This window comes from Cherax quadricarinatus, chromosome 25, assembly GCF_038502225.1.
Source record: "Cherax quadricarinatus isolate ZL_2023a chromosome 25, ASM3850222v1, whole genome shotgun sequence".
Taxonomy (NCBI): domain Eukaryota; kingdom Metazoa; phylum Arthropoda; class Malacostraca; order Decapoda; family Parastacidae; genus Cherax; species Cherax quadricarinatus.
In genome coordinates, this window is record NC_091316.1 from 40,504,012 (window position 1) to 40,528,276 (window position 24,265).

The following is a 24,265-nucleotide window of genomic DNA, read 5'->3' on the forward strand; positions in this document are numbered from 1 at the left end:
GTGTATGGAATAATTTCTCCAAAATCATTCATAACCTAACGAAAAAAATATTTTTCACTGTGTTTGTTTAGTATTAAATTATTGTAAACAAATCTAAAATATATTTAGTTGGTTTAGGCTAAAAAAAAATTGTTCTTGTTATAATAAGGTTAGGTAAGTTTTCTAAGATTCTTTTGGAGCAAAATTAAAAATTTTTACATTAAAATTAATGAAAAAAATGTATCTTTAAACGTATAAGAGAAAATTTTAGAAAGGACTTAATTTTAAATGAGTTCTTGCTAATTGACCAGTTTTACATATTCGGCACGACATATATATATATATATATATATATATATATATATATATATATATATATATATATATATATATATATATATATATATATATATATATATATATATATATATATATATATATATATATATATATATATATATATATATATATATATATACAATTTGATGAAGATTAGCTCGGGTGCAAAATAAATAAAAAAACTCAGAGTAGAAAAATACTTTCTGTAAATAAGACAGCTTGTTTAGTGTGGAACATTTAGGTCACCCAGGCCACGTAATTGTCATGAACTTGCAAGCGGAAGCAAGTTTTTATTTAAGCAAGAAATATGTTAGTAAAGTTGGTTAACGCTAAACTTAGGGCTGTGGTGCATCTCATTAAACTTTAACTTACCATAACCTTTTTTAATTTATTCCTTAACTTCGTGATTAACAAGAAAGTTGAAAGAGAATTCTGGATGCTTTTTTAAACCAATGTGAAACGTTAAATCCGCGTTAATCATTCAGTGTAAGGAGAAGTTGAGACTAGATCCACCGTCCACTAATTACGAGTTTCCAGGTTATTCGGTAAACATTTATTTTTCTTAACTTAGGAGTAATTATAAAGATGTTCCAGACTGAGGGTCTTTGTAAATTAATAACCATTAGAGTACCAGTACTGAATATTAGTAATTATGACACTACTGAAGTACCTATGTTGAGTATCAATGATTAAGAGACCGCTGGCTTACTGTGATATAAATACCCCTGGTTAAGCATCTGCATTCCCACAGCCCAATGTTTTCCATCCTCATTTACAAACAAAGGAGAAGGACCCAGGTTCGATACTGGCATAATTCGACCACTACACACTTTCTTTGCACCTACTCACTAAGAGGTCAGTAGGTACCTAGATGTTAGGTACCTAGGTAGTAGGTACGTAGGTGTAAAGTACCTAGGTATTAGGTACCTAGGTGTTAGGTAACTAGGTAGTAGGTACCTAGGTGTTACGTATCTTCTGATGACATTACCTTGAAATTATTTTCTGATATTTTCTCAATTTTTCCCAGTTATAGCAAGAGATTTCAAATTAACAAATCTTGTGTTTTGTAATTAGAGAAAGACTCATGTCACAGTCGACATGTGAAGGTATTACATAACACTTCTGTTGCACGAAGTGTGAAATTATGCCGACTAAATTGACCCTCAGAGCAGGGACATCCCCATCCATCCTGCAAGCTACAGGAACTGCACGTTCCACCTCCAGGATTCAAGTTTGCTTACAGGTTACCCTGAAGCTCTTCCAAGATCTAACAGCAGGTGAAATAGTCCTCGAAAGCTGGATGCTGAAGAGACTAACAATTTTATAGATACAAAAGCGGTTTTGGGTTCTGTGAGATAATTTGGGAATGCCTCTGCTGTTCGGTGGGTCCTACTTAACTGAAAGTTGAGAATGTAAGTAGACCGTTTATGTAATAATTTGTACAGATTTATTTATCCATAGAGATTTGTAAATATGCTACAACTGACAGATCTACACTGACGGAAACATAAAAAAAATTTAACCGATTTTCTTACAAAATTTTAGGGTTTTTAAAATGAAAAACAACTGTGAAACAAATACGTAAATATAATGAAGATTGTGATGTTTCTGAATTCGACATATTTAATAAATTAAAACAAATTCAACATAAAATTAATAATAAATAATTTAGCCTTACTCTTGCACCTCTATTGCAAAGCTGGTTGTAATATATACATATACATCGAAAGGTATATCTTTATCATAGTATATACATATAATATATATATACTATTTATATATATATATATATATATATATATATATATATATATATATATATATATATATATATATATATATATATATATATATATACTATATATATATATATATATATATATATATATATATATATATATATATATATATATATATATATATATATATATATATATATATATATATATATATATATATATATATATATATATATATATATATATATATATATGTCGTGCCGAATATGTAAAACTGGTCAATTAGCAAGAACTCATTTAAAATTAAGTTCTTTCTAAAATTTTCTCTTATACGTTTAAAGATATATTTTTTTCATTAATTTTAATGTAAAAATTTATAATTTTGCACTAAATAATCTTAGAAAACTTACCTAACCTTATTATAACAAAAACAATTTATTTTAGCCTAACCCAACTAAATATATTTTAGATTTGTTTACAATAATTTAATACTAAACAAACACAGTGAAATATTTTTTTTTCGTTAGGTTCAGAATGATTTTGGCGAAATTATTACATACACAAATTTTCCCTTGTCTTGTATGGTAAGATGAGCGTTGCTATTTAAGCCAAGATAGCAAGTTCTGCCTATTCAGCACGACATATTGTTCAAGCCAGGGTATTGTTCATGCCAGGGTATTGTTGAAGCCAGTGTATTGTTCAAGCCAGAGTAATGTTCAAGCCACGGCATTGTTCAAGCCAGGGTACTGTTCAAGCCAGATTGTTGTTCAAGCCACGGTATTGTTCAAGCCAGAGTATTGTTCGAGCCAGAGTGTTGTTCAAGCCACGGTATTGCTCAAGCCAGTGTATTGTTCATGCCAAGGTATTGTTCAAACCACTGTATTGTTCAAGCCAGAGTACTGTTCAAGACACGGTATTGTTCAAGCCAGGGTACTGTTCAAGCCAGGGTATTCTTCAAGCCAGGGTGTTGCTCAAGCCACGGTATTGTTCAAGCTACTGTATCGTTCAAGGTACGGTATTGTTCATAGTACGATATTGTTCAAGCCACAGTATTGTAGAAGCCAGAATATTGTTCTAGCCATGGTATTGTTCAAGGCAGGGAATTGTTCAAGCCACGGTATTGTTCAAGCCACAGAATTGTTCATGCCAGGGTATTGTTCAAGCCACGGTATTGTTAAAGCCAGAATATTGTTCAAGCCAGGGTATTGTTCAAGGCAGGGTACTGTTCAAGCCAGGGTATTGTTGCCAGGGGATTGTTCAAGCCAGAGCATTGTTCAAGCCAGGGTTATGGTCAAGCCAGGGTATTGTTCAAGCCGGAGTATTGTTCAAGCAAGGGTATTGTTCAAGCCAGGGTATTGTTCAAGCTACTGTATTGTTCAAGGCAAGGTATTGTTCAAGCCAGAGTATCATTCAAGCCAGGGTATTGTTCAAGCCAGGGCATTGTTCAAGCCAGGTTATTGTTCAAGCCAGAGAATTGTTCAAACCAGGGTATTGTTCACGCCAGAGTATTGTTCAAGCCAGGGTATTGTTCAAGCCAGGGTATTGTTAAAGCCAGAGTATAGTTCAAGCCAATGCATTGTTCAAGGCACGGTATTGTTCATGCGAGGGCATTGTTCAAGCCAGGGTATTGTTCAAGCTAGAGTCTTGTTCATGCCAGGGGATTGTTCAAGCCAGAGCATTGTTCAAGCCAGGGTTATGGTCAAGCCAGGGTATTGTTCAAGCCGGAGTATTGTTCAAGCAAGGGTATTGTTCAAGCCAGGGTATTGTTCAAGCTACTGTATTGTTCAAGGCAAGGTATTGTTCAAGCCAGAGTATCATTCAAGCCAGGGTATTGTTCAAGCCAGGGCATTGTTCAAGCCAGGTTATTGTTCAAGCCAGAGAATTGTTCAAACCAGGGTATTGTTCACGCCAGAGTATTGTTCAAGCCAGGGTATTGTTCAAGCCAGGGTATTGTTAAAGCCAGAGTATAGTTCAAGCCAGGGTATTGTTCAAGGCACGGTATTGTTCATGCGAGGGCATTGTTCAAGCCAGGGTATTGTTCAAGCTAGAGTCTTGTTCATGCCAGGGGATTGTTCAAGCCAGAGCATTGTTCAAGCCAGGGTTATGGTCAAGCCAGGGTATTGTTCAAGCCGGAGTATTGTTCAAGCAAGGGTATTGTTCAAGCCAGGGTATTGTTCAAGCTACTGTATTGTTCAAGGCAAGGTATTGTTCAAGCCAGAGTATCATTCAAGCCAGGGTATTGTTCAAGCCAGGGCATTGTTCAAGCCAGGTTATTGTTCAAGCCAGAGAATTGTTCAAACCAGGGTATTGTTCACGCCAGAGTATTGTTCAAGCCAGGGTATTGTTCAAGCCAGGGTATTGTTAAAGCCAGAGTATAGTTCAAGCCAGGGTATTGTTCAAGGCACGGTATTGTTCATGCGAGGGCATTGTTCAAGCCAGGGTATTGCTCAAGCAAGGGTATTGTTCATGCCAGGGTTTTGTGTAAGCCAGGGTATTGGTCAAGCCAGAATATTGTTCAAGCCACGGTACTATTTTAGCAAGGGTATTGTTCATTCCAGGGTATTGTTCAAACCAGGTTGTTGTTCAATCCAGAGTATTGTTCAAGCTACGGTATTGTTCAAGCTACTGTATTGGTCAAGGCACGGTATTGTTCATGGTACGACTTTGCTCAAGCCACGGTATTGTTAAAGCCACGGTATTGTTCAAGCCACGTTATTGTTCAAGCCAGGGTATTGTTCAACGAACGGTATTGTACAAGCCACGGTCCTGTTCAATCCAGGGTATTGTTTAAGCCTCGGAATTGTTCATGCCAGGGTATTGTTGACGCCACGGTATTGTTGAAGCCAAAATGTTGTTCATGCCAGGTTATTGTTGAAGCCAGAGTTTTGTTCAAAACAGAGTATTGCTCAAGTCAAGATATTGTTCAAGCCAAGATATTGTTCAAGCCAGAATGTTTTTCAAGCCAGGGTATTGTTCAAACCAGGGTGATGTTCAAGACAGGATATTGTTCAAGCCAGGGTATTGCTCAAGCCAGAGTATTGTTCAAGCCAAGATATTGTTCAAGCCAGAATGTTGTTCAGGCCTGAGTATTGATCAAGCCAGGGTATTGTTCAAGCCAGGGTATTGTTCATGCCAGAGTATTGTTCAAGCCAGGGTATTGTTCAAGCCAGGGTATTGCTCAAGCCAGGGTATTCTTCAAGCCAGAGTATTGTTCAAGCCAGGGTATTGTTTAAGCCAGAGTACTGTTCAAGCCAGGGCATTGTTCAAGATTTGGTATTGTTCAAGCCACGGTTTTGTTCATTCGACGGTATTGTTCAAGCAAGGGTATTGTTCAAGCCAGTGTATTGTTCAAGCCAGAGTATTGTTCAACCCAGGGTATTATTCAAGCGAGAGTATTGTTCAAGCCAGGGAATTGTGCAAGCCAGAGTATTGTTCCAACCAGAGCATTGTTCAAGCCAAGTTATTGTTCAAGCCAGAGTATTGTTCAAGCCAGGATATTGTTCAAGCCAGAGTACTGTTCAAGCCAGGGTATTGCTCAAGCCAGGGTATTTTTCAAGCCAGAGTATTGTTCAAGCCAGGGAGTTGTTCAAGCCAGTGTATTGCTCAGGCCAGGGTATTGTTCAAGCCAGAGTATTGTTCAAGCCAGGGTATTGTTCAAGCCAGGGTATTGTTCAAGCCAGAGTTTTGTTCAAGCCAGGGTATAGTTCAAGCCATAGTATTGTTCAAACAAGGGTATTATTCAAGCCCGAGAATTGTTCAAGCCAGGGTATTGTTCAAGCCAGGGGATTGTTCCAGCCAGGGTATTGTTCAAGCCAGAGTATAGTTCAAGTCAAAGTATTCTTCAAGCTTCGGTATTGTTCAAGGCAGAGAATTGTTCAAGCCAGAGAATTGTTCAAGCGAGAGTATTGTTCAAGCCGCCTGGGTATTGTTCAAACGAGGGTATTGTTCAAACCAAGGTTTTGTTCAAGCAAGAGTATTGTTCAAGTCAGAGAATTCTTCAAGCTTCGGTATTGTTCAAGGCAGGGAAATGTTCAAGCCCGAGAATTGTTCAAGTGAGAGCATTGTTCAAGCCTGGGTATTGTTCAAGCTACGGTATTGTTCAACCCAGGGTATTGTTCAAGCCAGTGTATTGTTCAAGCCACGATATTGTTCATGCGAGCGTACTGTTCAAGGCAAGGTATTGTTCAAGCCAGGGTATTGTTGAAGCCAGAGTATTGTTCAAGCCAGAGTATTGTTCATGCCAGGTTATTGTTAAAGCCAGAGTATTGTTCAAGCCAGGGTATTGTTCAAGCCAGAGTATTGTTCAAGCAAGGGTATTGTTCAAGCCAGGGTTTTGTTTAAGCCAGAGTATTGTTCAATCCAGAGCATTGCTCAAGCCAGGGTATTGTTCAAGCCAGGGTATTGTTCAATCCAGAGTATTGTTCAAGCTACGGTATTGTTCAAGTCATGATATTGTTCAAGCTACTGTATTGGTCAAGGCACGGTATTGTTCATGGTACGACATTGTTCAAGCCACGGTATTGTTAAAGCCAAGGTATTGTTCAAGCCACGTTATTGTTCAAGCGAGGGTATTGTACAACCCACGGTATTGTACAAGCAACGGTCCTGTTCAATCCAGGGTATTGTTTAAGACTCGGAATTGTTCATGCCAAGGTATTGTTGACGCCACGGTATTGTACAAGCCAGAACGTTGTTCAAGCCAGGGTATTGTCCAAGCCTGAGTATTGATCAAACCAGGGTTTTGTTCAAGCCAGGGTATTGTTCATGCCAGAGTATTGTTCAAGCCAGGGTATTGCTCAAGCCAGGGTATTGTTCAAGCCATGGTATTGTTCAAGCCATAGTTTTGTTCAAGCCAGTGTGTTCTTCAAGCCTGGGTATTGCTCAAGCCACGGTATTGTTCAAGCCAAAGTATTGTTCAAGCCAGGGAATTGTTTAAGCCAGGGTATTGTTCAAGCCAGGGTATTGCTCAAGCCAAGGTATTGTTCAAGCCAGAGTATTGTTCAAGCCAGGGTATACTTCAAGCCAGGATATTGTTCAAGCCAGAATATTTTTCAAACCAGGGCATTGTTCAAGATTGGGTATTGTTCAAGCCACGGTTTTGTTCATGCGAGGGTATTGTTCAAGCTAGGGTATTGTTCAAGCCAGTGTATTGTTCTAGCCAGAGTATTGTTCACACCAGGGTATTGTACAAGCGAGAGTATTGATCAAGCCAGGGAATTGTGCAAGCAAGAGTATTGTTCAAGCCAGAGTACTGTTTAAGCCATGGTATTGCTCAGGCCAGAGTATTCTTCAAATCAGAGTGTTGTTCAAGCTACGGTATTGTTCAAGGCAAGATATTGTTCAAGCCAGAGTATTGTTAAAATCAAAGTATTGTTCAAGCTACGGTATTGTTCAACCCAGGGTATTGTTCAAGCCAATGTATTGTTCAAGCCACGATATTGTTCATGCGAGGGTATTGTTCAAGGCAGGGTATTGTTCAAGCCAGGGTATTGTTGAATCCAGAGTATTGCATAAGCTAGGGTATTGTTCAAGCCAGAGTATTGTTCAAATCAGAGTATTGTTCAAGCTACGGTATTGATCAAGGCAGGATATTGTTCAAGCCAGAGTATTGTTCAAATCAGAGTGTTGTTCAAGCTACGGTATTGTTCAAGGCAAGATATTGTTCAAGCCAGAGTATTGTTAAAATCAAAGTATTGTTCAAGCTACGGTATTGTTCAACCCAGAGTATTGTTGAAGCCAGTGTATTGTTCAAACCATGATATTGTTCATGCGAGGGTATTGTTCAAGGCAGGGTATTGTTCAAGCCAGGGTATTGTTGAAGCCAGAGTATTGATCAAGCGAGGGTATTGTTCAAGCCAGAGTATTGTTCAAGCCAGAGTACTGTTCATGCTATGTTATTGTTCAAGCCAGAGTATTGTTCAAGCCAGGGTATTGTTCAAGCCAGAGTATTGTTCAAGCCAAGTTTTTGTTCAAGCCAGGTTATTGTTTAAGCCAGGGTATTGTTCAAACCAGGGTATTGTTCAAGCCAGAGTATTGTTCAAGCCAGGGTATTGTTCAAGCCAGGGTATTGCTCAAGCCAGGGTATTGTTTAATTCAGAGCATTGTTCAATCCAGAGTATTGTTCAAGCCAGTGTATTGTTTAAGCCAGGGTATTGTTCAAGCCAGAGTATTGTACAAGCCAGGGTATTGTTTAAGTCAGGGCATTGCTCAAGCCATGGTATTGTTCAAGCCAGGGTATTGCTCAAGCCAGGGTATTGTTTAAGCCAGAGTATTGTTTAAACCAGGGTATTGTTCAAGCCAGGGAATTGCTCAAGCCAGGGTATTGTTTAAGACAGAGAATTGTTCAAGCCAGAGTATTGTTCACGCCAGGGTATTGCTCAAGCCAAGGTATTGCTCAAGCCAGAGTATTGTTCAAGCCAGGGTATTGTTTAAGTCAGGGTATTGTTCAAGCCCGGGTATTGCTCAAGTCAAATTAATGTTCAAGCCAGAGTGTTGTTCAAGCCAGGGTATTGTTCAAGCCAGAGTATTGTTCAATGCCAGGGTATTGTTCAAGTCTGGGAATTGTTCAAGCCAGGGTATTGTTCAAGCCAGAATATTGTTCAAGTTAAAGTATTGTTCAAGCTACGGTATTGTTCAAGGCAGGGTACTGTTCGAGCCAGAGTACTGATCAAGTCAGAATATTGTTCAAGCCAGAGTATTGCTCAAGCCAGGGTATTGTACAAGCCAGTGTATTGTTCAAGCCACGGTTTTGTTAATGCGAGGGTATTGTTCAAGCCAGGGTATTGTTCAAGCCAGTGTACTGATCAAGTCAGAATATTGTTTAAGCCAGAGTATTGCTCAAGCCAGGGTATTGTACAAGCCAGTGTATTGTTCAAGCATCGGTTTTGTTCATTCGAGGGTATTGTTCAAGTCAGAGTATTGTTCAAGCTACGATATTGTTCCAGGCAAGGTATTATTCAAGCAAGATTATTGTTCAAGTCAGAGTATTGTTCAAGGTATAGTATTGTTCAAGCCAGAGTATTGTTCAAGCCAGGGTATTGTTCAAGCCAGGGTATTGTTCAAGCCAGGGTATTGTTCAAGCACGAGTATTGTTCAAGTCAGAGTATTGCTCAACATACGGTATTGTTCAAGCTACGGTATTGTTCAAGCTACTGTATTGTTCAAGGTACGGCATTGTTCATGTTACGATATTGTTCTAGCCAGGGCATTGTTAAAGCCACGGTATTGTTCAAGCCACGTTATTGTTCCAGCCAGGGTATTGTTCAAGCCACGGTATTGTACAAGCCACAGTACTGTTCAATCCAGGGTATTGTTTAAGCCACGGAATTGTTCATGCCAGTGTATTGTTCAAGCCACTGTATTGTTCAAGCCAGAATATTGTTTAAGCCACGGTAATGTTCTAGCCTGAGTGTTGTTCAAGCCAGCTTATTGTTCAAGCCAGAGAATTGTTCAATGCCAGGGTATTGTTCAAGTCAGGGAATTGTTCAAGCCAGGGTATTGTTCAAGCCAGAATATTGTTCACGTCAAAGTACTGTTCAAGCTTCGGTGTTGTTCAAGGCAGGGTATTATTCAAGCCAGAGTACTGGTCAAGTCAGAATTTTGTTCAAGCCAGGTTATTGTTTATGCCAGAGTATTGTTCAAGCCAGGGAATTGTTCAAGCCAGTGTATTATTCATGCCAGAGTATTGCTCAAGCCAGTGTATTGTTCAAGCCAGAGTATTGTTCAAGCCAGGGTATTGTTCAAGCCAGAGTACTGTTCAAGGCAGGGTATTGGTCAAGCCAGGTTTTTGTTCAAGCCACAGTATTGTTCAAGCCAGGGTATTGTTCAAGACAGAGTACTGTTCAAGGCAGGGTATTGTTCAAACCAGGGTATTGTTCAAGCCAGAGAATTGTTCAAGCCAGGGTATTATTCAAGCCAGGGTATTATTCAAGCCAGAGTATTGTTCAAGCAAGGGTATTGTTCAAGCCAGGGTATTGTTCAAGCCGGAGTTTTGTTCAAGTCAGAGTATTGTTCAAGCTACGGTATTGTTCAAGGCAGGGTATTGTTCAAGCAAGATTATTGTTCAAGTCAGAGTATTGTTCAAGGTAGAGTATTGTTAAAGCAAGAGTATTGTTCAAGCCAGGGTATTGTCAAGCCAGGGTATTTTTCAAACACGAGTATTGTTCAAGTCAGAGTATTGTTCAAGCTACGGTATTGTTCAAGCTACTGTATTGTTCAAGGTACGGTATTGTTCATGGTACGATATTGTTCAAGCCACGGCATTGTTAAAGCCACGGTATTGTTCAAGCCACGTTATTGTTCAAGCCAGGGTATTGTTCAAGCCTGAGTATTGTTCAAGCCAGGGTATTGTTCAAGCCAGGGTATTGTTCAAGCCAGTGTTTTGCTCAAGCCAGCTTTTTGTTCAAGCCACGGTATTGTTGAAGCCAGAGTTTTGTTCAAGCCAGTGTGTTGTTCAAGCCAGGGTATTTCTCGAGCCTGAGTATTGTTCAAGCCAGGGTATTGTTTAAGCCAGGGTATTGTTCAAGCCAGGGTATTGCTAAAGCCAAGGTATTGTTCAGGCCTGAGTATTATTCAAGCCAGAGTACTGTTCAAGCCAGAGTATTGTTCAAGCCAGGGTATTGTTCAAGCCTGGTATTGTTCAAGCCAGGGTGTTGCTCAAGCCAGAATATTGCTCAAATCAGAGTATTGTTCAAGCTAGGGTATTGTTCAAGCCAGGGAATTGTTCAAGCCAGAGTATTGATCAAGTCAGAGTATTTTTCAAGCCACGGTTTTGTTCATGCGAGGGTATTGTTTAAGCCAGGATATTGTTCAAGCTAGAGTATTGTTCAAGCCAGGGTATTGTTCAAGCCAGAGTATTGTTCAAGCGAGGGAATAGTTCAAGCCAGGGTATTGTTCAAGCTTGAGTATTGTTTATGCCAGGGTATTGTTCAAGCCAGGTTATTGTTCAAGCCATTGTATTATTGAAGCCACGGTTTTGTTCATGCGAGGGTATTGTTCAAGCCAGGGTATTGTTCAAGCCAGAGTATTGTTCAATCCAGGGAATAGTTCAAGCCAGGGTATTGTTCAAGCCAGAGTATTGTTCAAGCCAGGGTATTGTTCAAGCCAGGGTATTGTTTAAGCCAGAGTATTGTTCAAGCAATGGTATTGTTCAAGCCAGAGTATTGTTCAAGCCATGGTATTGTTCAAGCCAGAGTATTGTTCAAGCTATGGTATTGTTCAAGCCAGGGTATTGTTCTAGCCAGAGTATTGTTCAAGCCAGGGTATTGTTCAAGCCATGGTATTGTTCAAGCCAGAGTATTGTTCAAGCCAGGGTATTGTTCAAGCCATGGTATTGTTCAAGCCAGAGTTTTGTTCAAGCCAGGGTATTGTTCAAGCCAGTGTATTGTTCAAGCCACGATTTCGTTCATGCGAGGGTATTGCTCAAGCCAAGGTATTGTTCAGGCCAGAGTATTATTCAAGCCAGAGTATTGTTCAAGCCAGAGTTTTGTTCAAGCCAGGGTATTGTTCAAGCCAGAGTATTGTTCAAGCCAGGGTATTGTTCAAGCCTGGGCATTGTTCAAGCCAGGGTGTTGCTCAAGCCAGAATATTGTTCAAGTCAGAGTATTGTTCAAGCTACGTTATTGTTCAAGCCAGAGTATTGATCAAGTCAGAGTATTTTTCAAGCCACGGTTTTGTTCATGCGAGGGTATTGCTCAAGCCAGGATATTGTTCAAGCTAGATTATTGTTCAAGCCAGGGTATTATTCAAGCCAGAGTATTGTTCAAGCCAGGGAATAGTTCAAGCCAGGGTATTGTTCAAGCTAGAGTATTGTTTATGCCAGGGTATTGTTCAAGCCAGGTTATTGTTCAAGCCATTGTATTGTTCAAGCCACGGTTTTGTTCATGCGAGGGTATTGTTCAAGCCAGGGTATTGTTCAAGCCAGAGTATTGTTCAAGCCAGGGAATAGTTCAAGCCAGGGTATTGTTCAAGCCAGAGTATTGTTCAAGTCATGGTATTGTTCAAGCCAGGGTATTGTGCAAGCCAGAGTATTGTTCAAGCCATGGTATTGTTCAAGCCAGAGTATTGCTCATATCAGAGTATTGTTCAAGCTACGGTATTGTTCAACCCAGGGTATTGTTCAAGCCAGTGTATTGTTCAAGCCATGGTATTGTTCAAGCCAGAGTATTGTTCAAGCCAGGGTATTGTTCAAGCCAGGGTATTGTTCAAGCCAAATTATTGTTCAAGCCATGGTATTGTTCAAGCCAGAGTATTGTTCAAGCCAAATTATTGTTAAAGCCATGGTATTGTTCAAGCCAGAGTATTGTTCAAGCCAGCGTATTGGTCAAGCCAGTGTATTGTTCAAGCCACGATTTCGTTCATGCGAGGGTATTGTTCAAGCCAGGGTATTGTTCAAGCCAGGGTATTGTTGAAGCCAGAGTATTGTTCAAGCCAGGGTATTGTTCAAGCCAGGGTATTGTTCAAGCCAGTGTATTTTTCAAGCCAAAGTATTGTTCAAGCCAGATTATTGTTCAAGCCAGGTTATTGTTCAAGCCAGAGTATTGTTCAAGCTAGAGTATTGTGCAAGCCAGGTTATTGTTCAAACCAGGTTATTGTTCAAGCCTGAGTATTGTTTAGGGCAGGGTATTGTTCAAACCAGAGTATTCTTCAAGCCAGTTATTGTTCAAGGCAGAGTATTGTTCAAGCTACAGTATTGTTTAAGCCACGGTATTGTTCAAGCCACGGTATTGTTGAAGCCACGGTATTGTTAAAGCCAGGGTATTGTTCAAGCTATTGTATTGTTCAACTCAGGGTATTGTTCAAGCCAGGGTATTGTTCAAGCCAGAGTGTTGTTCAAGCCAGGGTATTGTTCAAGCCAGGGTATTGTTCGAGCCAGAGTGTTGTTTAAGCCAGGTTATTGTTCAAGCTAGGGTATTGTTCAAGCCAGGGCATTGTTCAAGAAAGGGTACTGTTCAAGCCAGGGTATTTTTACTATATTCTTCTCCGTTTCTTTTTGTTTTTACTCTTTATTTTGCTCTACTGTAATATTTAAAACTTCTTAAACTGCAAGTAATGATAAAGGATCGATCCTCCGTCTGCTTATTGCAGCTGTTTCTTTCCACACATGTTAATAATAATTATATAACGTAAATTATGTGAAACAATGGGGAATCGATGCTCCTTTCAAGCAGTGAACTCGTGACGTCTAAGACAAGAGCCACGAGTGTTACCACTCATCCATGGTGGCTGTCTGTCTCCCACAAGAGCCACGAGTGTTTCCACTCATCCATGGTAGCTGTCTGTCTCCCACAAGAGGCACCACGAGTGTTACTACTCATCCATGGTGGCTGTCTGTCTCCCACAAGAGCCACCACGAGTGTTCCCACTCATCCATGGTGACTGTCTGTCTCCCACAAGAGCCACGAGTGTTACCACTCATCCATGGTGGCTGTCTGTCTCCTACAAGAGCCACCAGTGTTAACACTCATCAATGGTGGCTGTCTGTCTCTCACAAGAGCCACTTGTTTTACCAACTGTCAATGGTAGCTGTCTGTCTCCCACAAACAGTTACGTTGAGATCTGGGTTTTGGCTAAGAGACAGTGATGGATTTCCCTCAGACAACCACACAATACAGATCAACTTCTTCCCTCGATGAAAGTGGACTTACTCTGTTAGATTGAAGAAGTCATTTGTTGTTGTCGTATATCAGGTTCAGTCCCTTCCTCATATTCCTTATATCAGCTCTGATCATTTTTCATGCTTCTCCTCTCACTCCCCATCACAACCACCCAACAACCCACCAACTCAACCACATAAAACAATTAATCCCCCTCTCACACTCATCTTCACTAATCTCGACTCTCGTATCACTTATATCCCTCTCACCAGCTCAATGTATATTCATCTAGAGATGTATATTATATTCACCAAGAGATGTATATTATATTGACTGAGAGGTGTATATATCTCTAGGTGTGAACAGCAGGAGTTGTATATCTCTTATTTACGGCGCTACTATATACCATGCTAGAACGATATACTCAATTCTACATCACTTTTATACTCCCGTAAGTATAATAATTTCAGGAGTGGTAGGAGAAGACTAGAGTTAGGTGGATTCCAGGAAGAGTCTCTAGACTTTTCCGTGGTAGACCTTATTTATATATATATATATATATATATATATATATATATATATATATATATATATATATATATATATATATATATATATATATATATATATATATATATATATATATAATATATATATATATATATATATATATATATATATATATATGTATATATATATATATATATATATATATATATATATATATATATATATATATATATATATATATATATATATATATATATATATATATATATATATATATATATTTACAAGTCGGCCGTCTCCCACCGAGGCAGGGTGACCCAAAAAGGAAAGAAAATTCCCAAAAAGAAAATATTTTCATCATCATTCAACACTTTCACCACACTCACACATAATCACTGTTTTTGCAGAGGTGCTCAGAACACAAGTTTGGAAGTATATACGTATAAAGATACACAACATATCCCTCCAAACTGCCAATATCCCGAACCCCTCCTTTAAAGTGCAGGCATTGTACTTCCCAATTCCAGGACTCAAGTCCGACTATATTAAAATAACCGGTTTCCCTGAATCCCTTCACTAAATATTACCCTGCTCACACTCCAACAGATCGTCAGGTCCCAAATACCATTCGTCTCCATTCACTCCTATCGAACACGCTCATGCACGCCTGCTGGAAGTCCAAGCCCCTCGCCCACAAAACCTCCCTTACCCCTTCCTTCCAACCTTTTCGAGGACGACCCCTACTCCGCCTTCGTTCTCCTACAGATTTTAATGCTCTCCATGTCATTCTACTTTGATCCATTCTCTCTAAATGACCAAACCACCTCAACAACCCCTCTTCAGCCCTCTGACTAATACTTTTATTAACTCCACACCTTCTCATAATTTCCACACTCCGAATTTTCTGCATAATATTTACACCGCACATTGCCCTTAGACAGGACATCTCCACTGCCTCCAACCGTCTCCTCGCTGCTGCATTTACCACCCAAGCTTCACATCCATATAAGAGTGTTGGTACTACTATACTTTCATACATTCCCTTCTTTGCCTCAATAGATAACGTTTTTTGACTCCACATATACCTCAACGCACCACTCACCTTTTTTCCTTCATCAATTCTATGATTAACCTCATCCTTCATAAATCCATCCGCCGACACGTCAACTCCCAAATATCTGAAAACATTCACTTCTTCCATACTCCTCCTTCCCAATTTGATATCCAATTTTTCTTTATCTAAATCATTTGATATCCTCATCACCTTACTCTTTTCTATGTTCACTATCAACTTTCTTCCTTTACACACACTCCCAAACTCATCCACTAACCTTTGCAATTTTTCTTTAGAATCTCCCATAAGCACAGTATCATCAGCAAAAAGTAACTGTGTCAATTCCCATTTTGTATTTGATTCCCCATAATTTAATCCCACCCCTCTCCCGAACACCCTAGCATTTACTTCCTTTACAACCCCATCTATAAATATATTAAACAACCATGGTGATAGTACACATCCCTGTCTAAAACCTACTTTTACCGGGAAGTAGTCTCTCTCTCTTCTACACACCCTAACCTGAGCCTCACTATCCTCATAAAAACTCTTTACAGCATTTAGTAACTTATCACCTATTCCATAAACTTGCAACATCTGCCACATTGCTCCCCTATCCACTCTATCATATGCCTTTTCTAAATCCATAAATGCAATAAAAACTTCCCTACCTTTATCTAAATACTGTTCATATATATGCTTCAATGTAAACACTTGATCTACACATCTACAACATCCTTGCTCATACGCAATCCTACATTCTGTCTTACTTCTAATTCTTTCAATAATAACCCTACGTACACTTTTCCTGGTATACTCAGTAAACTTATTCCTCTATAATTTTTGCAATCTCTTTTGTCCCCCTTCCCTTTATATAAAGGGATTATACATGCTCTCTGCCAATCCCTAGGTATCTTCCCCTCTTTCATACATTTATTAAACAAAAGTACCAACCACTCCAACACTATATCCCCCCTGCTTTTAACATTTGTGTCATGATCCCATCAGTTTCAGCTGCTTTACCCCCTTTCATTCTACGTAATGCCTTATGTACCTCCCCCACACTTACATTCTGCTCTTCTTCACTCCTAGAAGATGGTATACCTCCCTGGCCAGTGCATGAAATTACCGCCTCCCTTTCTTCCTCAACATTTAAAAGTTCCTCAAAATATTCTCGCCATCTTCCCAAAACCTCCATCTCCCCGTCTACTAACTCCCCTACTCGGTTTTTAACTGACAAATCCATATGTTCTCAAGGGTTTCTTAACTTGTTTAACTCACTCCAAAAATTTTTCTCTAATTTCATTAAAATTTCTTGACAGTGCCTCTCCCACTCTATCATCTGCTCTCCTTTTGCATTCTCTCACCACTCTCTTCACCTTTTTTTTACTCTCCATATACTCTGCTTTTCTTATAACACTTCTGCTTTGTAAAAACCTCTCATAAGCTAACTTTTTCTCTTTTATCACACCCTTTACTTCATCATTCCACCAATCACTCCTCTTTCCTCCTGCACCCACCCTCCTATGACCAAAAACTTCTGCCCCACATTCTAATACTGCATTTTTAAAACTCATCCAACCCTCTTCAACCCCCTCACTACTCATCTTTGCACTAGCCCACCTTTCTGTCAATAGTCGCTTATATCTCACCCGAACTTCCTCCTCCCTTAGTGTATACACTTTCACTTCCCTCCTACTTGTTGTTGCCACCTTCCTCTTGTCCCATCTACCTCTTACTCTAACTGTAGCTACAACTAAATAATGATCCGATATATCAGTTGCCCCTCTATAAACATGTACATCCTGGAGCCTACCCATCAACCTTTTATCCACCAATACATAATCTAACAAACTACTTTCATTACGTGCTACATCATACCTTGTATATTTATTTATCCTCTTTTTCATAAAATATGTATTACTTATTACCAAATCTCTTTCTACACATAGCTCAATTAAAGGCTCCCCATTTACATTTACCCCTAGCACCCCAAATTTACCTACTACTCCCTCCAGAACATTTTTACCCAATTTAGCATTGAAATCCCCAACCACAAGTACTCTCACACTTGGTTCAAAACTCCCCACGCATTCACTCAACATTTCCCAAAATCTCTCTCTCTCCTCTACACTTCTCTCTTCTCCAGGTGCATATACGCTTACTATAACCCACTTTTCACATCTAACCTTTATTTTACTCCACATAATCCTTGAATTAATACATTTATAGTCCCTCTTTCCCTGCCATATCTTATCCTTCAACATTATTGCTACTCCTTCTTTAGCTCTAACTCTATTTGAAACCCCTGACCTAATCCCATTTATTCCTCTCCACTGAAACTCTCCCACCCCCTTCAGCTTTGTTTCACTTAAAGCCAGGACATCCAGCTTCTTCTCATTCATAACATCCACAATCATCTCTTTCTTATCATTCGCACAACATCCACGCACATTCAGACTTCCCACTTTAACAATTTTCTTCTTATTCCTTTTCGTAATCTTTACAGGAAAAGGGGTTACTAGCCTATTGTTTCCGGCATTTTAGTTGACTTTTACAACACGCATGGCTTACGGAGGAAAGATTTTTATTCCACTTCCCCATGGATAAAAAAAGAAAAGTAATAAGACCAAGAACTATTAAGATAAAATCAAAGAAAACTCAGATGAGTGTGTATAAATAAACGTGTACATGTATGTGTAGTGTGACCTAAGTGTAAGTAGAAGTAGCAAGACATACCTGTAATCTTGCATATTTATGAGACAGACAAAAGACACCAGCAATCCTACCATCATTTAAAATAATTACAGGCTTTCGTTTTACACTCACTTGGCAGGACGGTAGTACCTCCCTAGGTGGTTGCCAACCTACTACCTATATATATATATATATATATATATATATATATATATATATATATATATATATATATATATATATATATATATATATATATATATATATATATATATATATATATATATATATATATATATATATATATATATATATATATATATATATATATATATATATATATATATATATATATATATATATATATATATATATATATATATATATATATATATATATATATATATATATATATATATATATATATATATATATATATATTATATATATATATATATATATATGCAAAACAACCACTCTGAAAAAATAGAGAAATTCCAAGCGCTTTCGTGACTACTCACATTATCAAGGAACTATGAAAGTAAAGCATCCAAGGAAGCTATATAAGGGGTCTGGCCAACACCTCACTATCAGATCCCACAACGGTTAAACACCTGACGCGCGCCGACCCAACTTGGATAGGTCCTTTGCACAACTCACCCCACAAACTATTCTACCCAAGAAAATTTAAAAATTATTTGTCCAGTGTATTATTAAATTCTTCCCAAATTCTATTAATTATAAATGGATCTAATTTATATAAACCAAAGGAAATATTCATATTATTGTCAAAACTGCTTTTTATGAAACAAGATTCAATTATATTTCTGTCGACCATGGACTTGCTTGATACTACTTTCTCAACTTTTTGAAAATCAACTGGATGGTTAAAATCTCTTACATGAATAAATAGAGCATTGGAATCTTGTCCAGTTCTAATGCTATATTTATGTTGTTTTAATCTTAGTTCGAGATTTTTACCAGTTTGACCGTAATAAACTTTATCGCAAATTTTACAAGGAATCTTGTAGACACATCCATCAGCATTTTGGGGGGAATTCTTTATCAAAAGTTTTTTTACTGTATCAAGATTTTTGAATACAACTTTAATATTAAAAGTCTTAAGAAAAGAAGGCATATCAACCAAGTTTTCATGGTAAGGGAGAACCAACATATTTTTAGTCGGGTGTTTAACCGTTGTGGGATCTGATAGTGAGGTGCTGGCCTGACCCCTTATATAGCTTCCTTGGATGCTTTACTTTCATAGTTCCTTGATAATGTGAGTAGTCACGGAAGCGCTTGGAATTTCTCTATTCTTTCAGAGTGGTTGTTTTGCATATTTTGAAATCACCTGTTCACTGTGATCTTATTGCATATATATATATATATATATATATATATATATATATATATATATATATATATATATATATATATATATATATATATATATATATATATATATGTATATATATATATATATATATATATATATATATATATATATATATATATATATATATATATATATATATATATATATATATATATATAGGTAGGAGAAAATTCTCAAACAGCTTCAGGGAAAACCTTGAGTTTTCCCTGAAGCAAGTTTATTCTTTTCTCTAAGGATTAGGGTCCCCATGACAGTTCTAGCGGTGGTACCTCCCTATACTCTAGTCTTATAGCCACTTCTCCGGCCATATACTGTACTATCTACAAGAGTGATGGACTGCACACATCGATTCCAGGCTGAGGGACTGATTACCTCAATGTCCTCCTCTCCTTATCCCCTGTCTGCTTTGTACTGGACTGATGAAGTCACTGTGTGGCGAAAAGTTTCCTTAATAAAGATTCCAATATGTTGCTGAGAAAACTTACGAAACATTATTATAACAAGCGCAATTTAAATTAGCGTAATCCTACTAAATATATTTTAGATAACTATACAATAATTTAATAATAAACAGACACAATGATATATATCTTTTTCGTTAGATTCAGAATAATTTTTGCGAAATTATTGCATAAACAAATTTTCGCTTGCCTTATTCGGCAACGTTCTTTTTGCCGAATTGGATAAAAAGGTTTCGAGGAAGAATATTTAGATTTCCTCCTGAAACCATTTGAATATTCCACTTCCCCTACCACCCCATCTTTTCACTTTTTTTACCAATAGGTATATTTTATTACGTAACATGGTACAAAAGATTTAAAAGATACATTACTAGTACAAACATGGTATAAACAGTACATGAGGTTTGAGGGATAAATATCAAGGGCATTTTGAAAACATGTTTATAATAGATTACAGTGCAAAAATCTCATCCAGCTCCTCAGAGCTGGGGTGCGTGCCCAAGATTCAGCAGGCATTACCCCTCTGAACCGCAGCGCTGAGTTGCTGGAATAGAAAACTAGCCGCCCTTGGATAACTAACTACCCTGAAGAGTCTTTTGCCTAGCTCATTAAGGAACTTAGATGCACTCTTTCCCCATGGACCAAGGATCTCCGAGCCAATGGGAACAAATATATAATGATGGGCAAATTCACCGTATTTTCTAAACTTTTGGGGCTCCATGCAGCTGGCAGCTGCCCCTCCTTCCTCCCTGGTATACTGGAAATAGGTATCATGCCACATCTGTGGTTCAACTATAGACTCTGAATCGCAAAAGCTGCTGCCTCTGACACAGGTTCGTGACTAAGAAGTCTCACTGTTATGACCCTTCCTACACATTCTCGTTATACATTGCAGACTGACTGATAATTTATGCTGCCATAGCTCCTTCCAGTATGTGAACTAAGGAATTGCTTAGTTAGGAATATTAACTGAGTAATCACATGAATTATGTAAGAAAACCAATTTGAACTGAAACCATTTTAATTAATAAATAACTCACTGTACTTTACCTACTGATATATTTCCGTGAACTGAAGCCTTATATATATTAACTTGAATTTCCCTTTATTTTACTGATTCATGATAGAAGATCTGACTCACTGATAGAAGATACTAACTCAATGATAGAAGATCTGACTCACTGATAGAAGATACTAACTCAATGATAGAAGATCTGACTCACTGATAGAAGATACTGACTCAATGATAGAAGATCTGACTCACTGATAGAAGATACTAACTCAATGATAGAAGATCTGACTCACTGATAGAAGATACTGACTCACTGATAGAAGATACTAACTCAATGATAGAAGATCTGACTCACTGATAGAAGATACTGACTCAAACAGAGAAGATACTGACTCATTGATAGAAGATACTGACTCACTGATAGAAGATACTGACTCACTGATAGAAGATACTGACTCAAACAGAGAAGATACTGACTCATTGATAGAAGATACTGACTCACTGATAGAAGATACTGACTCAAACAGAGAAGATACTGACTCACTGATAGAAGATACTGACTCAAACAGAGAAGATACTGACTCATTGATAGAAGATACTGACTCACTGATAGAAGATACTGACTCAAACAGAGAAGATACTGACTCACTGATAGAAGATACTGACTCAAACAGAGAAGATACTGACTCATTGATAGAAGATACTGACTCAAACATAGAAGATACTGACTCATTGATAGAAGATACTGACTCACTGATAGAAGATACTGACTCAAACAGAGAAGATACTGACTCATTGATAGAAGATACTGACTCACTGATAGAAGATACTGACACACTGATAGAAGATACTGACTCATTTATAGAAGATACTGACTCACTGATAAAAGATACTGACTCACTGATAGAAGATACTGACTCACTGATAGAAGATACTGACTCACTGATAAAAGATACTGACTCACTGATAGAAGATACTGTACGACTCCCTCGTGACGTCACCCTGAGAGACAAGGAGATGGACTCCTGGATTGTCAGACAGTTTTTTGCAGTATTATATGTGTGTATATACGCTGGATGCTTTGTACCTCTTTTTATATAAGTAAGAATGTGTATATTTTTCTCTGTACATACACTAATTGATTTGAATACGTGAGTATACACATCGAGCAATGTGTATGTGTGTATATACTCGTAAATAGTTGTATATCTTCTGTACATACTCTAACATCTCTATTCCTCAACATATATACACTGAGAGTTGTGTAATTTCAGAGTTTATTAACAGAAATTTATTTATTTTTCTGTAAAAATATGGTAAAAGTTTACTATAATCTCTGCTTTAGAAATTATAATAATTTTGATTGCAGTAATTCGCATTATTAACTCGCCACGAGCAACACTGCACAGAACACAACTCGCCACGAGCAACACTGCACAGAACACAACTCGCCACGAGCAACACTGCACAGAACACAACTCGCCACGAGCAACACTGCACAGAACACAACTCGCCACGAGCAACACTGCACAGAACACAACTCGCCACGAGCAACACTGCACAGAACACAACTCGCCACGAGCAACACTGCACAGAACACAACTCGCCACGAGCAACACTACACAGAACACAACTCGCCACGAGCAACACTGCACAGAACACAACTCGCCACGAGCAACACTGCACAGAACACAACTCGCCACGAGCAACACTGCACAGAACACAACTCGCCACGAACAACACTGCACAGAACACAACTCGCCACGAGCAACACTGCACAGAACACAACTCGCCACGAGCAACATTGCACAGAACACAACTCGCCACGAGCAACACTGCACAGAACACAACTCGCCACGAGCAACACTGCACAGAACACAACTCGCCACGAGAAACACTGCACAGAACACAACTCGCCACGAGCAACACTGCACAGAACACAACTCGCCACGAGCAACATTGCACAGAACACAACTCGCCACGAGCAACACTGCACAGAACACAACTCGCCACGAGCAACACTGCACAGAACACAACTCGCCACGAGCAACATTGCACAGAACACAACTCGCCACGAGCAACACTGCACAGAACACAACTCGCCACGAGCAACACTGCACAGAACACAACTCGCCACGAGCAACACTGCACAGAACACAACTCGCCACGAGCAACACTACACAGAACACAACTCGCCACGAGCAACACTGCACAGAACACAACTCGCCACGAGCAACACTGCACAGAACACAACTCGCCACGAGCAACACTGCACAGAACACAACTCGCCACGAGCAACAGTGCACAGAACACAACTCACCACGAGCAACACTGCACAGAACACAACTCGCCACCAGCAACATTGCATAGAACACAACTCGCAACGAGCAACACTGCACAGAACACAACTCGCCAAGAGCAACACTGCACAGAACACAACTCGCCTCGAGCAACAGTGCATGGAACACAGCTCGCCATGAACAACACTGCACAGAACACAGCTCGTCACGAGCAACATTGCACAGAACACAACTCGCAACGAGCAACACTGCACAGAACACAACTCGCCACGAGCAACACTGCACAGAACACAACTCGCCACGAGCAACATTGCAAAAAACACAACTTGCAACGAGCAACACTACATAGAACACAACTCGCCACGAGCAACATTGCACAGAACACAGCTCGTCACGAGCAACATTGCATAGAACACAACTCGCCACGAGCAACGTTGCACAGAACACAACTCGCCACGAGCAACACTGCACAGAACACAACTCGCCACGAGCAACATTGCACAGAACACAACTTGCAACGAGCAACACTACACAGAACACAACTCGCCACGAGCAACACTACACAGAACACAACTCGCCACGAGCAACATTACACAAAACAAAACTCGCCACGAGCAACACTGCACAAAACACAACTCGCCACGAGTAACACTGCACAGAACACAACTCGCCACGAGCAACACTACATTGAACACAACTCGCCACGAGCAACACTACACAGAACACAACTCGCCACGAGCAACACTACACAGAACACAACTCGCCACGAGCAACACTGAACAGAACACATCTCGCCACGAGCAACACTGCACAGAACACAACTCGCCACGAGCAACACTACACAGAACACAACTCGCCACGAGCAACACTGAACAGAACACATCTCGCCACGAGCAACACTGCACAGAACACAACTCGTCACGAGCAGCACTACACAGAACACAACTCGCCACGAGCAACACTACACAGAACACAACTCGCCACGAGCAACATTACAAAGAACACAACTCGCCACGAGCAACACTACACAGAACACAACTCGCCACGAGCAACACTACACAGAACACAACTCGCCACGAGCAACACTGAACAGAACACATCTCGCCACGAGCAACACTGCACAGAACACAACTCGTCACGAGCAGCACTACACAGAACACAACTCGCCACGAGCAACACTACAC